Source organism: Mobula birostris, chromosome 9 (assembly GCF_030028105.1).
Source record: "Mobula birostris isolate sMobBir1 chromosome 9, sMobBir1.hap1, whole genome shotgun sequence".
Lineage (NCBI taxonomy): Eukaryota > Metazoa > Chordata > Chondrichthyes > Myliobatiformes > Myliobatidae > Mobula > Mobula birostris.
Window position 1 is genome coordinate 94,536,877 of NC_092378.1, and position 18,949 is coordinate 94,555,825.

The following is an 18,949-nucleotide window of genomic DNA, read 5'->3' on the forward strand; positions in this document are numbered from 1 at the left end:
CTTGTACAGATCGTGGGTTGCTGTCAAACAGTACTTTTGTCAACTGCATCCTCCAAATCTTCATTTTAATTGTGACATTCAAGATGATTGTAGTATTGCAGTAGTATTTAAGTAATATTGAAACTGTATTGTTTGATTAAGCATTCTTGTTCATTTAAATAATTCATTAGGGTTATGTGTATAATATGTGAATTACATATGTCAAGACTCTACCACAAGATAAGTGTGCATCTGACTTAAAATAAAGACCCGTTCTCCTGGCTCCCGTTTTTTCTTGAAATTGGCTTTTATCTTTTAGAGTTTCAAAACATAACAGTGGTGACAAGGATGGGATTTCTAATCAAGTTGTGGTTGCCCTCAGCCACTCACAACCCCACAATTCTGGCCCTCATGCTTTTACCACTTATGAGCCCAATGCGACTTGTTGGTTATTGTATTTCACTGTTACAAATGTCATTCCCACACAAGTTATCTTTTTTCCAGTATACATTCTTAGATGTATATCTTCAGGCTTCAGTTCTGTATCTTTAAAATGCATTTACAAATCATTTTGCAGAATGAGTGAAACGGCCCAGCCATTGTCCAATTACATTTTAATTAATTTACTGTACACTTCTAGTGTAAGCCATATTGCTTGTCTATTGTTAGTTTTCACATAATATATTGCAAGTCCACCCAGTCCTCTGCCGTCTTATCATTATCTCTCTTTGACACTACAACTTGATTTTTATCTTTTTCTCTTCCTTGTGGAGTCTATTTATTTTTGTTTGCCTGACATGCTCTTTGTATATGGCCTACTTTGTTGCATTTTCTGCAAGCTTCACTTTTAAATCTTCATTGATCTGATGTATGTGAGTAACTGCCACAATGGTAACATAATCTGTTTGGCCAGGCTGGATTCTGTTCAAACATTGCAATTTTCTTCATGCTCATTTTCATTCCTGACTGCTACTTAACTGCATCTCTGCCTGTGGTTTCCATTGATACAGCTATTTCAACTGTTCTTTTAAATACAAGTTGTGCTTCAGTTGGGAGCTATCTTGAATGCTTTTAGTAAGATTTCACAAACTAACCGATCTCTCAGTGAATCTTTAAGCCTATTACCAAACTGACTATGCTTAGACAACTTCTCCAGTTCAGCCATGTACACTGAAATGGACTCCTCTTCTTCTTGTTCTGTGTATGAAACCTAAAACAATCTGCAATCAACAATGTTTTTGGTTCAGAGTGTCCCTGCATTACTTTGATGATATCAACAAAGCTCATTTTGGCTGGTTTGGTTGGAGCAGTTAGGCTTCAAAGCAAACTGTATGTCTTTAAATCCACTCTGCACAATTGGCACGCTTTTCATTGGCTATTTCATCTGCTTCAAAATACCGCACAATTTGCTCAGCATACAACATCCAGTTATCTGTTGTGTATTCAAATGCATCCAATGTAGCCAGCTATTGCTGCTCTCTTTTTTATGTAGCCCCCTGGTAAGCCTCAGGCTCGGTCAGCACGCTTTCGTCTAGGGGAGACAGCCTTCGGCCCTGCCATACTGGGTAATCAAGTTTGTGTGGATGCTGTGTGATGTACCCCACCCCACCAAATAACAGACAATACGCCATACGCGATTAAATGATTACACTTTATAGATCTTACTGGAACTATGTAATTAATAGAGATAAATTATAAAAGGAAAGTAAAAGGCGCCAAACTTATCAAAGTTCAACCACTTTGTGCACAACAGTTGGAGCTCAATTAACGGAGTCTTCTTTCCACCAGTCGATCCCCTCCGACCACCTCGACCCACCGCCTGGGACCAACCATGGTGTTCGGCCAGACACTCCACACGAGTCTGTCTTCATCTCGTCTCCTCGCCGAAGACCCTGGGCCTTGGACTCCCAATCGGGGTCCATTCCACCGCCCAGCTTACAGCATCGCGTCTCCTCTCCCTGTCCCCATCGCGCCTTCTACCCCAAAGCCCGCGAAAAACAATAGCTTACAGACACACAAGAAAGAATAACATCTATCCCAATTGGTTCGTTCTCTCTCTTATCAATAATATAACCGAAACAAGCAGAGAGAGAGAGAGGGAGAGAGAGAGAGAGAGAGAGAGAGAGAGAGAGAGAGCGGTAACTCCTTATATCACAGTTATTATTACAGAAAAGCCATTTTAATTATAACATAACAAAGAAGCCATTTTGTTAGCCTTTGCCGTAACATAAAAGAAGAAACCCCTTACATTTATGATCATCATCATCTGGCACTCTCTGTTTACGAACCTATATATTCTTCCATTTTCTGTCTTTTCTCAAAAACTCTGTTGTGTCTTCCCTTCCAAAGAACACTTGATGTACTGCTTTTTTAACTCTAACATCTTGCTGTGCTTCCACAGGTCGGTAGTCACCTCAGGTTTGGTTTAAAAGTACCTCATCGCCACTGTTATGTTTGTAACTCCAAAAAACATTTGCCTTTGGTGAATATAAAGAACCAGTACCCACTCTGTGTACATTAAGGTTATTGCATGAATTTCAAGTGGGAGACAAGAAGCTGCTTGTAGAATTAGACCAAAGCCTAGCTGGATGAATAGAAGTCTAAAAAGAAAGTAGTCATTGGAAATATCTAAACAGAGGATTCTGAACTTAAAGAAGGGTAACTTTGAAGGTATGAGATGTGAATTAGATAAGACAGACTGGCAAATGACACTTAAAGGGTTGACAGTGGATATGTAATGGCAAGCATTTAAAGATCACATGGATGAACTACAACAATTGGCAAAAGAATGAATCAAGGAAGGTAGTGCACCCGTGGCTGACAAGAGAAATTAGGGATAGTATCAATTCCAAAGAAGAAGCATACAAATTAGCCAGAAAAAGTGGCTCACCTGAGGACCGGGAGAAATTCAGAGTTCAGCAGAGGAGGACAAAGGGCTTAATTAGGAAAGGGAAAAAAGATTATGAGAGAAAACTGGCAGGGAACATAAAAACTGACTGTAAAAGCTTTTATAGATATGTGAAAAGAAAAAGATTGGTTAAGACAAATGTAGGTCTCCTACAGACAGAAACAGGTGAATTGGTTATGGGGAGCAAGGACATGGCAGACCAATTGAATAATTACTTTGGTTCTGTCTTCACTAAGGAGGACATAAATAATCTTCCGGAAATAGTAGGGGACAGAGGGTCCAGTGAGATGGAGGAACTGAGGGAAATACATGTTAGTAGGGAAGTGGTGTTAAGAAAATTGAAGAGATTAAAGGCAGAAAAATCCCCAGGGCCAGATGGTCTGCATCCCAGAGTGCTTAAGGAAGTAGCCCAAGAAATAGTGGATGCATTAGTGATAATTTTTCAAAACTCTTTAGATTCTGGACTAGTTCCTGAGGATTGGAGGGTGGCTAATGTAACCCCACTTTTTAAAAAAGGAGGGAGAGAGAAACCGGGGAATTATAGACCGGTTAACCTAACATCGGTGGTGGGGAAACTGCTGGAGTCAGTTATCAAAGATGTGATAACAGCACATTTGGAAAGCGGTGAAATGATCGGACAAAGTCAGCATGGATTTGTGAAAGGAAAATCATGTCTGACAAATCTCATAAAATTTTTTGAGGATGTAACTAGTAGAGTGGATAGGGGAGAACCAGTGGATGTGATATATTTGGATTTTCAAAAGGCTTTTGACAAGGTCCCACACAGGAGATTAGTGTGCAAACTTAAAGCACACGGTATTGGGGGTAAGGTATTGATGTGGGTAGAGGATTGGTTGGCAGACAGGAGACAAAGAGTGGGAATAAACGGGACCTTTTCAGAATGGCAGGCAGTGACTAGTGGGGTACCACAAGGCTCAGTGCTGGGACCCCAGTTGTTTACAATATATATTAATGACTTGGATGAGGGAATTAAATGCAGCATCTCCAAGTTTGCGGATGACACGAAGCTGGGCGGCAGTGTTAGCTGTGAGGAGGATGCTAAGAGGATGCAGGGTGACTTGGATAGGTTAGGTGAGTGGGCAAATTCATGGCAGATGCAATTTAATGTGGATAAATGTGAAGTTATCCACTTTGGTGGCAAAAACAGGAAAACAGATTATTATCTGAATGGTGGCTGATTAGGAAAAGGGGAGGTGCAACGAGACCTGGGTGTCATTATACACCAGTCACTGAAAGTGGGCATGCAGGTACTGCAGGCGGTGAAAAACGTGAATGGTATGCTGGCATTTATAGCGAGAGGATTCGAGTACAGGAGCAGGGAGGTACTACTGCAGTTGTACAAGGCCTTGGTGCGACCACACCTGGAGTATTGTGTGCAGTTTTGGTCCCCTAATCTGAGGAAAGACATCCTTGTCATAGAGGGAGTACAAAGAAGGTTCACCAGATTGATTCCTGGGATGGCAGGACTTTCATATGATGAAAGACTGGATGAACTAGGCTTATACTCGTTGGAATTTAGAAGATTGAGGGGGGATCTGATTGAAACGCATAAAATCCTAAAGGGATTGGACAGGCTAGATGCAGGAAGATTGTTCCCGATGTTGGGGAAGTCCAGAACGAGGGGTCACAGTTTGAGGATAAAGAGGAAGCCTTTTAGGATCGAGATTAGGAAAAACTTCTTCACACTGAGAGTGGTGAATCTGTGGAATTCTCTGCCACAGGAAACAGTTGAGGCCAGTTCATTGGCTATATTTAAGAGGGAGTTAGATATGGCCCTTGTGGCTAAAGGGATCAGGGGGTATGGAGGGAAGGCTGGTACAGGGTTCTGAGTTGGATGATCAGCCATGATCATACTGAATGTTGGTGCAGGCTCGAAGGGCCGAATGGCCTACTCTTGCACCTATTTTCTATATTTCTATGTTTCTATCAGAAAATGCTGTGGGTGAGGAAACCAAGAGGAGAAATCCGATTGTAAAGGGGGCAATAGGATTAGTAAGAGAATAATCCAGTGAACTAAATGCACCTAGATGCCCATCCTAGAAAGAAGAAAAAGGAAGATGAGAAAAAAGATAAAGAGAGTTGAAAATGAGAGAAGAGATAGAGAGAAAGAATGGAGTGAGAAAGAGAAAGGTGTGAAAGAGAGAAGGAATGTGAGAAAAAAAGAAAGGCATTGAGTGTGGGATAAAGAGAGAGAAATAAGTGGGACTGAGAGAGGAGCAAGAATGAAGTAAGTCAAAAGAGAAAAGCAGAGAAAAGGAGGAGTTCAGAGTTGTTCGATCCACTTCCTGCAGTTTCAGAGTCAAATCTTACAGCAACCATGGAGGAAGCCCTGGAATCTTAGTGATTCCCCTTGTCAGGAAAGATGTTATCCCACAAGAGAATGGAAGTCTCCAGAAAGATTAAATCTTTAGACCTGAATGGAACAGTTTAAAAATATACTATGCTATGGATGTCTATATAGTAATTGCATTATATAGTATCGTGAGTATGTAGTTGAGATTCATTCTCTTTTGAGTTGGAGTCTATAGCTAAGCAGGGAAGCATGTTGTGTATTTAATATTTCAGTAGTATTTGAGTAATATTGTAAATATATTGTTTGATTAAGCATTCATGTTTATTTAAATAATTCATTCCAGGTTATATGTAAAAATATGTAAATTATATAAGTCATGACACTACCATGCTACTGCATCTTGCTTAAAGATCAAACTAAGACCCATTCTCCTGGGCTCCTGTCTTCTTCTTGCAATTAGTTTTTATGTTCTGGAGTTACATCTGGCATCTCCAAACCTGAACGCTTGAAACTGCAGCGAGTAAAAGAGCTGTGGGTTGTCTTATAACTTATTATTCACCAACTATCAGTGTGAAAAATCACTGCTTTTAGAACACAAACAGGCAAGTGACGCTATTTAAAAACTGTTAGCTTTAAGCATGGTGTTGTGTCAACGTGCATGTAACTGATGCCAGTTAGAAAATGTTCGGCACCTGTCTCCTGCCCAATGAAGCAGCATATTGTTCCAAATAAAAGAAGAGAACCTCGGCTATTTTTTGGATTTGTTTTTGTTCTTCAAGAGTTGTCTCAAATCTGTGGCTACCTGAATTAACCGATGGCCTAACTAACTGGAATCCATTGCATTTAATTAGTGTATGGACAGTTATTACAGACAAGGTGAAATGAAAGCACCTGGACAGCACAGAAACAGTTCTATGATTCTATGGTTTAATTCCTGATACCCAATGTACTCTCAGATCCTTGTGACTAATTTCTAACAAATTAAGAGATCTCTGTTACTGAACACACTCACAGCTGATTGTTACTAATTGCCAATACATTCTCTGTAAATTCTCTGCTAACATTTTCACAACTCTTTTACTAATATCTATCACTCTCATAGTTCCGCTTTGATATGTAATATGTTGTCAGTTCATTGCTCGCTGTGATTGATATCAAATACAGGCATAGTTTCCTGTTACTGATATCTAATACACTCACAGTTTCTTGCTGCTGATATATAATATGATTAAAGGTCTCTATTACTGAAATCTAACACGTTCACAGTTCACCGTTATTGATACCTAACATACTCACAGCTTCTTATTATTGATGTCTAGCAACTTGCAGTCTGTGATGCTGGTATCCGACACACTCACATCTCTGCAACTGATATCTAACCGACAGGCCTACAGCAATGATATCTCCCAATTATAGTGCTGTTCTTGAGACCAAACACACTGACAGCTCCCTGTTATTGCATCTACTACGCTCACAGTTCCCTGCTACTGATAATATAATGAAACTTGCAATAACTGATGTCTAACACACTGGTAGCTGCCAGTTACTGATATTCACAGCACTCTGAGCTTCATTACAGACACAATGCACTCGCAGCTCCTTTTTGCTTCTCTATTGATATCTATCGCACTTCTAATGCCATGTTGCCATTATTTACCAGTCACAGCTGTCACTGATATCTAACGCACTCCCCGTTCACTTTTACTCATATCTCATACGCTCACAGCATACTGTTACTAATCTGCAACAAATTTCTAATTCTGTGTTTGTGAAATATATCCTTAGCTCCCACTTATTGATATCTAATACACCTGGAACTCCCTTCTACTGATACCCGACACATTGCACAACTTTATAGTATCTTGCACACTCACTACACCCTGTTGCTAAAATCTAACACACACTAATTTCTTGTTCTGATATGAAAACACACAGCCTCACTACTGATATCTAACATTTTCCTAAGTAAGTTATTGATATCTTAAGTGCTCAAAACTCTAGGTTCCTCATATCAGGCATGTCAGATGGTGCTACTGAAGTCAGGTGACAGCTTACTGGTTGTTCAAAAGGCAAGAAATGCGACTAAAAACACCATTAACAACAGTTTGTCTGAGGTAAGTTGTGGTAAGCTATCACCGCAAACAATGAAGAGTTGAGTGAGGGTGAAGTTGACTCAAGAAATGAGCCGTGCTGGTATGTTGCAAGGTGGGAGCATAACGTGTTCGGGACGGTATCAGAACTGGAGAGAGGTTGAGGTGGAGGAGCTTCGGTGCCCGTTCACCTGAATCGGGAGCAAGATTAGATCGATTAAGCACCGAGCCGATTTTGAGAGGTTCAGAACAGCTTTGGGCTTGGCTCAGAGCGTATCACTGTGATGGGGCCCAGGTCTTAGTGCCTGGCACAATCAGTGCTAGGACAATTTAAGCACCGGACCAGACGAACTGGAAAGGCAGGGTGTTGGGACCGGAGGCTCGACTTGGAACGATTCTGCTTGCTCTTCTGCGTTGTTCACTCCTCTCTGTGGCACAGAGGCTGCTAGACTGCTATGCACTTTACACCTGTGAGCTTTGCGATGATTTGGTCCGCTATCTGGTGAACTGAGACTGGGGCTGTGGGCCTGCTCCGGGATTCGAGTCTGTGGATTCTATTTGGTCTGGACTGCTGTTGCTTGCTTTTATTGTTTGCATGATTTGTGTTATTTTTCATCTTTCTCTGCACATTAGGTGTTGGTCTATTTTTAATTAGGTTCTTTCTGTTGTTCTGCTTTGTGACTGCTTGTAGGTAGACTAATATCAAGGTTGTATGATTTATACATATTATGATAATAAATAAACTTTGAATCCAACATAGTCTGAGTTAATTTCTGCTACCCAATGCATCTAACAAATGTAATTGACACCCAACACACTCAGAGATACACAAACATGTCGCCAGCTCCTTTATACTCATCTCAAACCAACTCCCATTTCTCCACGATCTAAAACTCACAGATTCAAACAGCTCAGAAACAAGGCCTTTGGTCCAGTGAGTCTGTACCAGCCGCTGACAGGCCTCCAAGTATCTCCCAAGAAACTTATCTCTGATTCTTGCCCTCACCAGCATACTTGGGGCAAATTACAGTGGCCAATTGTACACACTATTTGGATTTGGGATGAAATTATAGAACCTGGAGGATCTTGCTCAATCTCATGCAGCTGCTTCACCAACTGCACATCTATACCAACCTAAGTATCATCGAATTACCCTGTTATTCATGTCTAACACAACCAGAGACCTGGTAATATCTGTCACTCTTGGATCTCCCTGTTGCTGATATCTAACTAATGTCCAAAACTCTCCTAGATCACTTTTACTGATATATAGCACACTCTCAAATCTCTATTACTCATATCTAAAACTCACCAACCACCCTGTTACTAATTCAAAGACACACAGCTTCCTGTCAATTGATACCATTACTGATACTGGATGCTCACAAATCCTTATTACTGATATCAAACACGCACAGCTCCCTGTTACTGACATCTCATGGAAGGGGGTGGGGGAAGATGTCAGAGTCCAAAATCAGAAATGGAAATTGGAATGGCTCTGATACCAGTAACAGGCAGCTGGGAATGTGTGAGTAATTATTAGCGGGGAGCTGGGAGAGAGTTTTACTTAAGTATCATTGAGTTTGGAGTGTGTTTGGTGTCAGTAAAAAGGAACTGTGAGTGTTTAATATCAGCAACAGGGATCTATGGGCGTTTGAAATCAGTAAAAGGGAGTTGTGAGTGTCTAATATCAGTAATAGGGAGTTGTGAGTGTGATATATCAGTAAAAGGGATCTAGGAAAGTTTTGGATATCCCCATCAACTAACAGAGAGGTCTTCCTTAAGACGGTGACTGGAAGCTTGAAATGTCTGGCATGCTGTGAGTTTTTGATATCAGTAGTACAGTTTGGAGTGTGTTGGATATAAGTAACAGAATTCAGAGTGTTCAAATCGGTAATGAGGAGTTCGGAGTGGGTTTGATATCAGTGACAAGCAGCTGGAAATGTGTTATTAGTTAGTTACAGGGATCTGTGAGAGTTATTAATATGAGTATGCAGTTTGGAGTGCGTTTCATAGCAGCAAAAAGGAGTGGTGAGAGTTTAATATCAGAAACAAGGAGCTGTGAGTCTTCAAAGCACCTAACAGTGAGTTGTGTGTTCGATATCAGTGAAAGGGATCTGTGAGTATTTGATATCAGTGACAGGGATCTGTGAATGTTCGATATCAGTGACAAGGATCTGTGAGTGTTTGATATCAGCGACAAGGATATGTGAGTGATCGATATCAGTAACAGGCATCTGTGAGTGTTTGATATTAGTGACGGATCTGTGAGTGATTGATACCAGTGACAGGGATCTGTGAGTTCTCAATATCAGTGAAAGGGGTCTCTGAGTGTTCGATACCAGTACAGGGGACTGTGAGTATTCGAAGTCAGCGACAGGGGTCTGAGAGTGTTCGATATCAGCGACAGGAATCCGTGTGTGTTTGATATCAGCGACAGGGATCAGAGAGTGTCGATATCACCGACAGGGATCTGTGAGCGTTCGATATCATCGACAGGGGATCTGTGAATTTCGATATCAGTGACAGGGGTCTGTGACTATTCGGAATCCATGACACTGGTCAGTGAGTGTTCGATACAAGTGACAGGGATCTATGAATGTTTGGTATTGGTGACAGGGATCTCTGAGTGTTTGATATCAGTTACAGGGATCTGTGAGTGCTCGATATCACCGAGAGGGCTATGTGAGTGTTCAATATGAGCGACAGGAATCTGTGAGTGTTCGACATCTGTGACAGGGATCAGTGAGTGTTCCATTTCAGTGAAAGGGACCTGTGAATGTTCAATATCAGTAACAAGCACCTGTGAGTGTTTGATATCAGTGACAGGGTTCTGTGAGTGATCGATATCAGTGACAGGTATCTGTGAGTGTCTATATCAATGACAGAGAACTGTGAGTGTTTGATATCAGGAATGGATCTGTGAGTGTTCAATTTCAGTGACAGGGATCTGTGATTGTTCGTTATCAGTGACAGGGATCTATCAATATCAGTGATAGGGATCTGAGAGTTCTCGATATCAGGAACAGATCTGCGAGTACTCGATATCATCGACAGGAATCAGTGAGTGTTCGATATCAGTGCCAGGGTTCTGTCAGTGTCCGATATCAGTGCCAGGGTTCTGTCAGTGTCCGATATCAGTGACAGGGATCTGTGGGTCTTCAATATTAGTGACATGGATCTGTGAGTTTTCAATATCAGTGACAGGGATCTGTGGGTCTTCAATATTAGTGACATGGATCTGTGAGTTTTCAATATCAGTGACAGGGATCTGTGAGTGTTAGATATCAGTGACAGGGATCTGTGAGTTTTCGATAGCCATGACAGGGTTCTGTGAGTGTTCTGACAATGACAGGGATCTTGAAGTGTTCTATATCAAAGTCAAGGATCCGTGAGTGCTCCATATCAGTGACAGGTATCTGTGAGTGTTCGCTATCTGTGACAGGGATCTGTGAGTGTTCGATATCAGTGACAGGGATCTGTGAGCGTCCGACATCTGTTTCAGGGGGCAGTGAGTGTCTATATCAGTGACAGGGATCTGTGAGTCTTCAATGTCAGTGATAGGGGTCTCTGAGTGTTCGATATCAGTACAGAGGGATGTGAGTGTTCGATGTGAGTGACAGGGGTCTGAGAGTGTTCAATATCAGTGACAGGAATCTGTGAGTGCTTGATATCAGCAACGGGTATCAATGAGTATTTGTTCAGTGACAGGTATCTACAAGTGTTTGATATTAATGACAGGGAGCTGTGAGTGTTCGATATCATTCACAGGGGGTTTGTGAGTGTTCGATATCAGTGACAAGGATCTGTGAGTGTTCGATATCAGTGACAGGCATCTGTGAGTGTCAATATCAGCGACAGGGATCTGTGAGTGTCCATATCACCGACAGGGATCTGTGAGTGTTCGATATCATTCACAGGGGGGTCTGTGAGTGTTCAATATCACCGAGATGGCTATGTAAGTGTTCGATATCAGCGAATGGGATCTGTGAGTGTTCGATATGATCGACAGGAATCAGTGAGTGTTCGATATCAGTGCCAGGGTTCTGTCAGTGTTCAATATCAGCAACAGGGATCTGTGGGTCTTCGATACCAGTGACAGTGATCTGTGAGAGTTCGATATCAGTGTGAAGGGTCTGTGGGAGTTTGATATCTGTGATAGAGATCTGTGAGTGTTCGATACCAGTGTCAGGGATCTGTGAGATTTAGATATCAGTCACATGTGTCTGTGAGCGTTCCATATCCGTGACAGTTGTTTATGAGTGTTCGATGTCAGTGACAGAGGTTTGAGAGTACTTGATATCTGCAAAAGGAATCTATTAGTGTTCGATGTCGGTGAGTGGGATATCTGACGTTTCAATTGCAGTGACAGGGATCTGTGATTGTTTGATATCAGTGACAGTGATCAATGAGTGATCAATATTAGTGACAGGGACCTGTGAGTGTTCGATATCAGCGACAGGGATTTGTGAGTTTTCAATTTCTGTTACAGGGATCTGTGAGTCTTTGATATCAGTTACGGATTTGTGAGTGTTCAATATCTGTGACATAGATCTATAGGTGTGCAATATCAGCGAAAGGGATCTGTGAGTATTTGATATCAGTGACAAAGATTTGTGAGTGTTTGATATCAGTGACAGGTATCTGTGAGTGTTGTATATCAGGAACGGAATTGTGAATGTTGGAAATCAGAGACATGGTCCTGTGAGTGTTCGATATTAGTGGCAGGGATCTGTGTGTGTTCGACATCAGTGACAAGGATCTGTGAACGTTGAATATCAATGACAGTGATCTGTGAGTGTTCGATATCAGTGACAGGGATCTGTGAGTGTTCGATATCAGTGTGAAGGGTCTGTGGGAGTTTGATATTTGTGATAGGGATCTGTGATTGTTCGATACCAGTGTCAGGGATCTATAAGTGTTCAATATCAGTGAAAGGGATCTGTGAGTATTTGATATCAGTGACAAAGATCTGTGAGTATTTGATATCAGTGACAGGTATCTGTGAGTGTTCAACATCAGGAATGGAATTGTGAATGTTGGAAATCAGAGACATGGTCCTGTGAGTGTTCGATATCAGTGACAGGGGTCTGTGAGTGTTTGATATCAGTGACAGGTGTATCTGAGTGTTCGATATCACCAAGACGGCTATGTAAGTGTTTGATATGCACGACAGGAATCTGAGAGCGTTTGATATCAGCAACAGGGATCTTTTAGTTTTTGATATCAGCGACAGTGATATGTGAGTTTTTGGTATCAACGCAGTGATTTGTGTATGTTCAATATCAGTGACAGAGATCTGTGAGTGTTCGATATCATTGACAGGGAACTGTTAGTGTACAATATCATTTGCAGGGGTATGTGAATGTCTATATCACCGACAGTGGTTTGTGAGTGTTCGATATCGGTGACATGGTTCTGTGAGCGTTCAATATCAGTGACAGAGATTTATGAGTGTTCGATATCAGGAACGGATCTGCGATTGTTCAATATGATCAACAGGAATCAGTGAGTGTTCGATATCAGTGCCAGGGTTCTGTCAGTGTTCAATATCAGTGACATGGATCTGTGAGTTTTCGATTGAAACAACAGGGATTTGTGAGTTTTTGATAGCAGTGACAGGGATCTGTGAGTGTTCAATGTCAGTGACATGATTCTGTGAGTGTTTGATATCAGTGACCGGGATCTGTGAGTGTTCGATATCAGTGACAGGGATCTGTGAATGTTGAATATCAGTGAAAGGATTCTGTGAGTGTTCGATATCAGTGACATGGATCTGTGAGTGTTTGACATCAGTGCGAAGGGTCTGTGGGAGTTCAATATCTGTAATAGGGATCTGTTATTGTTCGATATCAGTGTCAGGGATCTGTGAGATTTAGATATCAGTGACATGTGTCTGTGAGCGTTCGATATCAGTGACAGTTGTTTGTGAGTGTTCAATGTCAGCGACAGAGGTTTGAGAGTGCTCGATATCTGCGAAAGGAATCTGTTAGTGTTCAATATCCGTGAGTGGGATATGTGATATTTCAATTTCAGTGACAGGGATCTGTGATTGTTCGATATCAGTGACAGTGATCAGTGAGTGTTCGATATTAGTGACAGTGATCAGTGAGTGTTCGATATTAGTGACAGGGATCTGTGAGTGTTCAATATCAGTGACAGTGATCAGTGAGTGTTCGATAATAGTGACAGGGATCTGTGTGTGTTCGATTACAGCTACAGGGATTTGTGAGTGTTTGATATCAGCGACAGGGATTTGTGGGTTTTTGATTTCTGTTACAGGGATCTGTGAGTGTTTGACATCAGCTACGCATTTGTGAGTATTCAATATCTGTGACATAGATCTATAAGTGTTCAATATTAGCGAGAAGGATCTGTGAGTATTTGATATCAGTGATGAAGATCTGTGAGTGTTTGATATCAGTGACAGGTATCTGTGAGTGTTGGATATAAGGAACAGAATTGTCAATGTTGGATATCAGAGACATGGTCCCGTGAGTGTTCGATATCAGTGACAGTCTTATGTGTGTGCTTGATATCAGTGACAGTGATCTGTGAGTGTTTGATATCATTCACAGGGGGTCTGTGAGTGCTCGATATTAGTGAGAGGGATCTTTGAGTGTACGATATCAGTGTCAGGGATCTGTGAGATTTAGATATCAGTAACGTGTCTGTGAGCGTTCGATATCAGTGACAGCTGTTTGTGAGTGTTCGATGTCAGCGACAGAGGCATGAGAGTGCTCGATATCTGCGAAAGGATTCTGTTAGTTTTCGATATCCGTCAGTGGGATATGTGACGTTTCAATTTCAGTGACAGGTATCTGTGAGTGTTTGATATCAGTGACAGTGATCAGTGAGTGTTCGATATCAGGAACGAAATTGTGAATGTTGGATATCAGAGACATGGTCCTGTGAGTGTTCAATATCAGTGACAGAGATTTGTGAGTGTTTGACATCAGTGACAGGGTTCTGTGAGTGTTTGATATCAGTGACAGGTATCTGTGAGTGTTCGATATCAGTAACAGGGATCTGTGAGTGTTTGATATCAGTAACAGGGATCTGTGAGTGTTCGATATCAGTGACAAGGATCGGTGAGTGTATGACATCAGTGACAGGGGTATGTGAATGTCTATATCACTAACAGGGGATCTGTGAGTGTTCAATATCAGTGACAGAGATCTGTGAGTGTTCAATGTCAGTGAAAGGATTCTGTGAGTGTTCAATATCAGTGACATGGATCTGTGAGTGTTCGATATCAGTGTGAAGGGTTTGTGGGAGTTTGATATCTGTAATAGGGATCTGTTATTGTTCGATATCAGTGTCAGGGATCTGTGAGTTTTATATATCAGTGACATGTGTCTGTGAGCGTTCGTTATCAGTGACAGTTGTTTGTGAGTGTTCGATGTCAGCGACAGAGGTTTGAGAGTGCTCGATATCTGAGAAAGATATCCCTGAGTGGGATATGTGATATTTCAATTTCAGTGATGGGGATCTGTCATTGTTCGCTATCAGTGACAGTGATCGGTGAGTGTTCGATATTAGTGATAGGGATCTGTGTGTGTTTGATATCAGCCACCGGGATCTGTGAGTGTTTGATATCAGTGACAGGTGCTCGATATCAGGAACGGAATTCTGAATGTTGGATATCAGAGGCATGGTCCTGTGATTGTTCGATATTAGTGACAGCGATCTGTGAGTGTTCGATATCAGTGACAGGTATCTGTGAGTGTTCGATATCCGCAACGGATTTGTGAATGTTGGACATCAGCGACAGGGTTCTGTGAGTGTTCGATATAAATGATAGGGATCTGTGAGTGTTCGACATCAGTGACAGGGATCTGTGAGTGTTCGATATTAGTGACAGGTGCTGTGAGTGTTCGATATCAGTGACAGAAGTCTGTGAGTATCCATATCAGTGACAGGGATCTGTGAGTGTTTGATATCAGCTCCATGAGTTCTGTGAGGGTTCAATATCAGTGATAGAGATCTGTGAGTGTCTAATATCAGGAACGGATCTGCGAGTGTTTGATATCATAAACAGGAATGAATGAGTGTTCGATATCAGTGTCAGGGTTCTGTGAGTGTTCCATATCATTGACAAGGATCTGTGAGATTTCAATATCAGTGACAGAGACCTGTGAGAGTTTGATATTAGTGACAGGGATCTGTGAGTGTTCGATATCGGTGACAGCCATCTGTGGTTCTTTGATATTAGCTACAGGAATGTGTGAGTGTTTGAAATCAGTAACATGACTGTGAACAGTCAATATCAGCGACAGGGATCTGTGAGTGTTAGATATCAGTGAAAGGAATTCTTTGATGTTTGATATCTCTAACAGGGATCTCTGAGTGTTCAATATCAGTGACAAAAATCTGTGTGTGTTCGATATCAGTGACCGGGATCTGTTAGTGTTCGATATCGGTGACAGGGATCTGTGACTGTTTGATTCAGCTACAGGATTCTGTGAGAGTTCGAAATCAGTAATGGATCTGTGAATGTTCAACACCAGCAACAGGGATCTGTGAGTGTTCGATGTCAGTGACAGATCTGTCGGTGTTCGATAACTGTAACAGGGATCTGTGAATGTTTAATATCAGCAACAGGGATCTGTGAGTGCACGATATCAGCGGCAGGGATCTGTGAGTGTTTAATATCAATGATAGTGATCTATGAGTGTCCCATCAGAGACAGGAAACTGTGAGTATTCAAAATCATCTACTGGGACTTGAGAGTTTTTGATAACAGAGACAGGCATCTGTGAGTGTTCGATATCAGTGACAGGGATCTGTGAGGGTTCCATATAATTAACAGGGATCTGTGAGAGTGAGTGTTTGATATCGGTGACAGGGATCTGTGAGGGTTAGATATCAGTTGCAGGGAGCTGTGAGAGTTCTATATCTGCAACAGGAATCTGTGAGTGTTCGATATCGGTGACAGGGATCTGCGATTGTTTGATATCGGTTACAGGAATGTGTGATTGTCGAAATCAGTAACAGGTCTTTGAATGTTCAATATCAGCAACAGGGATCTGTGAGTTTTCGATATCAGTGACAGGGATCTGTGAGTGTACTATATCAGTGACAGGTATCAGTGAGTGTTCATTATCAGCGACAGGGATCTGTGAGTGTTCAATATCAGTGACAGGTATCAGTGAGTGTTTGATATCAGTGACAGTGATCTATGAGTGTACTATATCAGTGACAGGGATCTGTGAGTGTACTATATCAGTGACAGGGATCTGTGAGTGTACTATATCAGTGACAGGGATCTGTGAGTGTACTATATCAGTGACAGGGATCTGTGAGTGTACTATATCAGTGACAGGGATCTGTGAGTGTTCCATTAGAGACAGGAAACTGTGAGTATTCGGGTTTGATTCGAAGAAGGAGTCTGAGAGTCTGAGTGGGAGTGCCGAGAAAGACATTTTTGAAATTTTCGTTATTTTTTTTTCTCCAACGGTGTTCTGAGAGGCAGGACTGCGCAGGCGTGTGACGTCGGGCAGTGCAGCACGGCAGATTTAAAAGGGCAGACATCCTGCTTCGGGTTTGATTCGAAGAAGGAGTCTGAGTGTCTGAGTGGGGGTGCCGAGAAAGACATTTTTGAAATTTTCGTTATTTTTTTTTCTCCAACGGTGTTCTGAGAGGCGGGACTGCGCAGGCGTGTGACGTCGGGCTGTGCAGCGCGGCAGATTTAAAAGGAACACAGCCTCATAGAGCAGGCAGTGTAGTTTGCGGGCAGCAGAGTGAGCCGGGAGCAGAGTGAAGACTTAAGGGCTTCGGCTCAACGGGCTTAGGCAGAAACGGGCGAGGCGAGGAAGGTTTGGCATTCATTTTCTGTTGTAATTTGAGGGGAGGGGCAGTATGAGTGTGAGGGCAGTTTGCTGTTCTCGGTGTCGGATGTGGGAGGCCCTGGAGTCTCCAAGCCTCCCGGACGTCTACCTCTGCGCCAAGTGCATCGAGATGCAGCTCCTAAGGGACCACGTTATGGAACTGGAGCTGCAGCTCGATAACCTTTGTCTGGTCAGGGAGAGTGAGGAGTTGATAGAGAGGAGTTACAGGCAGGTGGTCACACCGGGGCCACGGGACGCAGATAAGTGGGTCACGGTTAGGAGGGGGAAGCGGAAGAGTCAGGTAATAGAGAGTACCCCGGTGGCTGTGCCCCATAACAATAGGTACTCCTGTTTGAGTACTGTTGGGGGGGACAGCTTACCCAGGGGAAGCGACAGTGGCCGTGTCTCCGGCACAGAGTCCGGCCCTGTAGCTCAGAAGGGTAGGGGAAGGAAGAGGAGGGCAGTTGTGATAGGGGACTCGATAGTAAGGGGGTCAGATAGGCGATTCTGTGGACGCAGTCCAGAGACCCGGATGGTAGTTTGCCTCCCTGGTGCCAGGGTCCGGGATATTTCTGATCGTGTCCGAGATATCCTGAAGTGGGAGGGTGAGGAGCCAGAGGTCGTGGTACATATAGGTACCAATGGCATAGGAAAAGGGATGAGGCCCTGAAAGGAGAATATAGGGAGCTAGGAAGGGAGTTGAGAAAAAGGACCGCAAAGGTAGTAATCTCGGGATTACTGCCTGTGACACGCGACAGTGAGAGTAGGAATGCGATGAGGTGGAGGATAAATGCGTGGCTGAGGGATTGGAGCAGGGGGCAGGGATTCAAGTTTTTGGATCATTGGGACCTCTTTTGGCGCAGGCGTGACCTGTACAAAAAGGACGGGTTACACTTGAATCCTAGGGGGACCAATATCCTGGCAGGGAGATTAGCGAGAGCTACTGAGGTGACTTTAAACTAGAATGGTTGGGGGGTGGGAATCAAATTAAAGAGGCTAGGCGTGAGGAGGTTAGTTCACAACAGGGGGATGGGAACCAGTGCAGAGAGACAGAGGGGTGTAAAGTGAGGGTAGAAACAAAAAGTACTATGGAGAAAAGTAAAAGTGGCAGGCCGACAAATCCAAGGCAAGCATTAAAAAGGGCCACTTTTCAACATAATTGTATAAGGGCTAAGAGAGGTTGTAAAAGAGCGCCTGAAGGCTTTGTGTGTCAATGCAAGGAGTAAACGTAATAAGGTGGATGAATTGAAAGTGCAGATTGTTATTAATGATTATGGTATAGTTGGGATCACAGAGAATTGGCTCCAGGGTGACCAGGGATGGGAGCTCAACGTTCAGGGATATTCAATATTCAGGAGGGATAGGCATGAAGGAAGGGGAGGTGGGGTGGCGTTGCTGGTTAAAGAAGAGATTAACGCAATAGAAAGGAAGGACATAAGCCGGGAAGATGTGGAATCGATATGGGTAGAGCTGCGTAACACTAAGGGGCAGAAGACGCTGGTGGGAGTTGGGTACAGGCCACCTAACAGTAGTAGTGAGGTCGGAGATGGTATTAAACAGGAAATTAGAAATGTGTGCAATAAAAGAACAGCAGTTATAATGGGTGACTTCAATCTACATGTAGATTGGGTGAACCAAATTGGTAAGGGTGCTGAGGAAGAGGATTTCTTGGAATGTATGCGGGATGGTTTTTTGAACCAACATGTCGAGGAACCAACCAGAGAGCAGGCTATTCTGGACTGGGTTTTGAGCAATGAGGAAGGGTTAATTAGCAATCTTGTCATGAGAGGCCCCTTGAGTAAGAGTGACCATAATATGGTGGAATTCT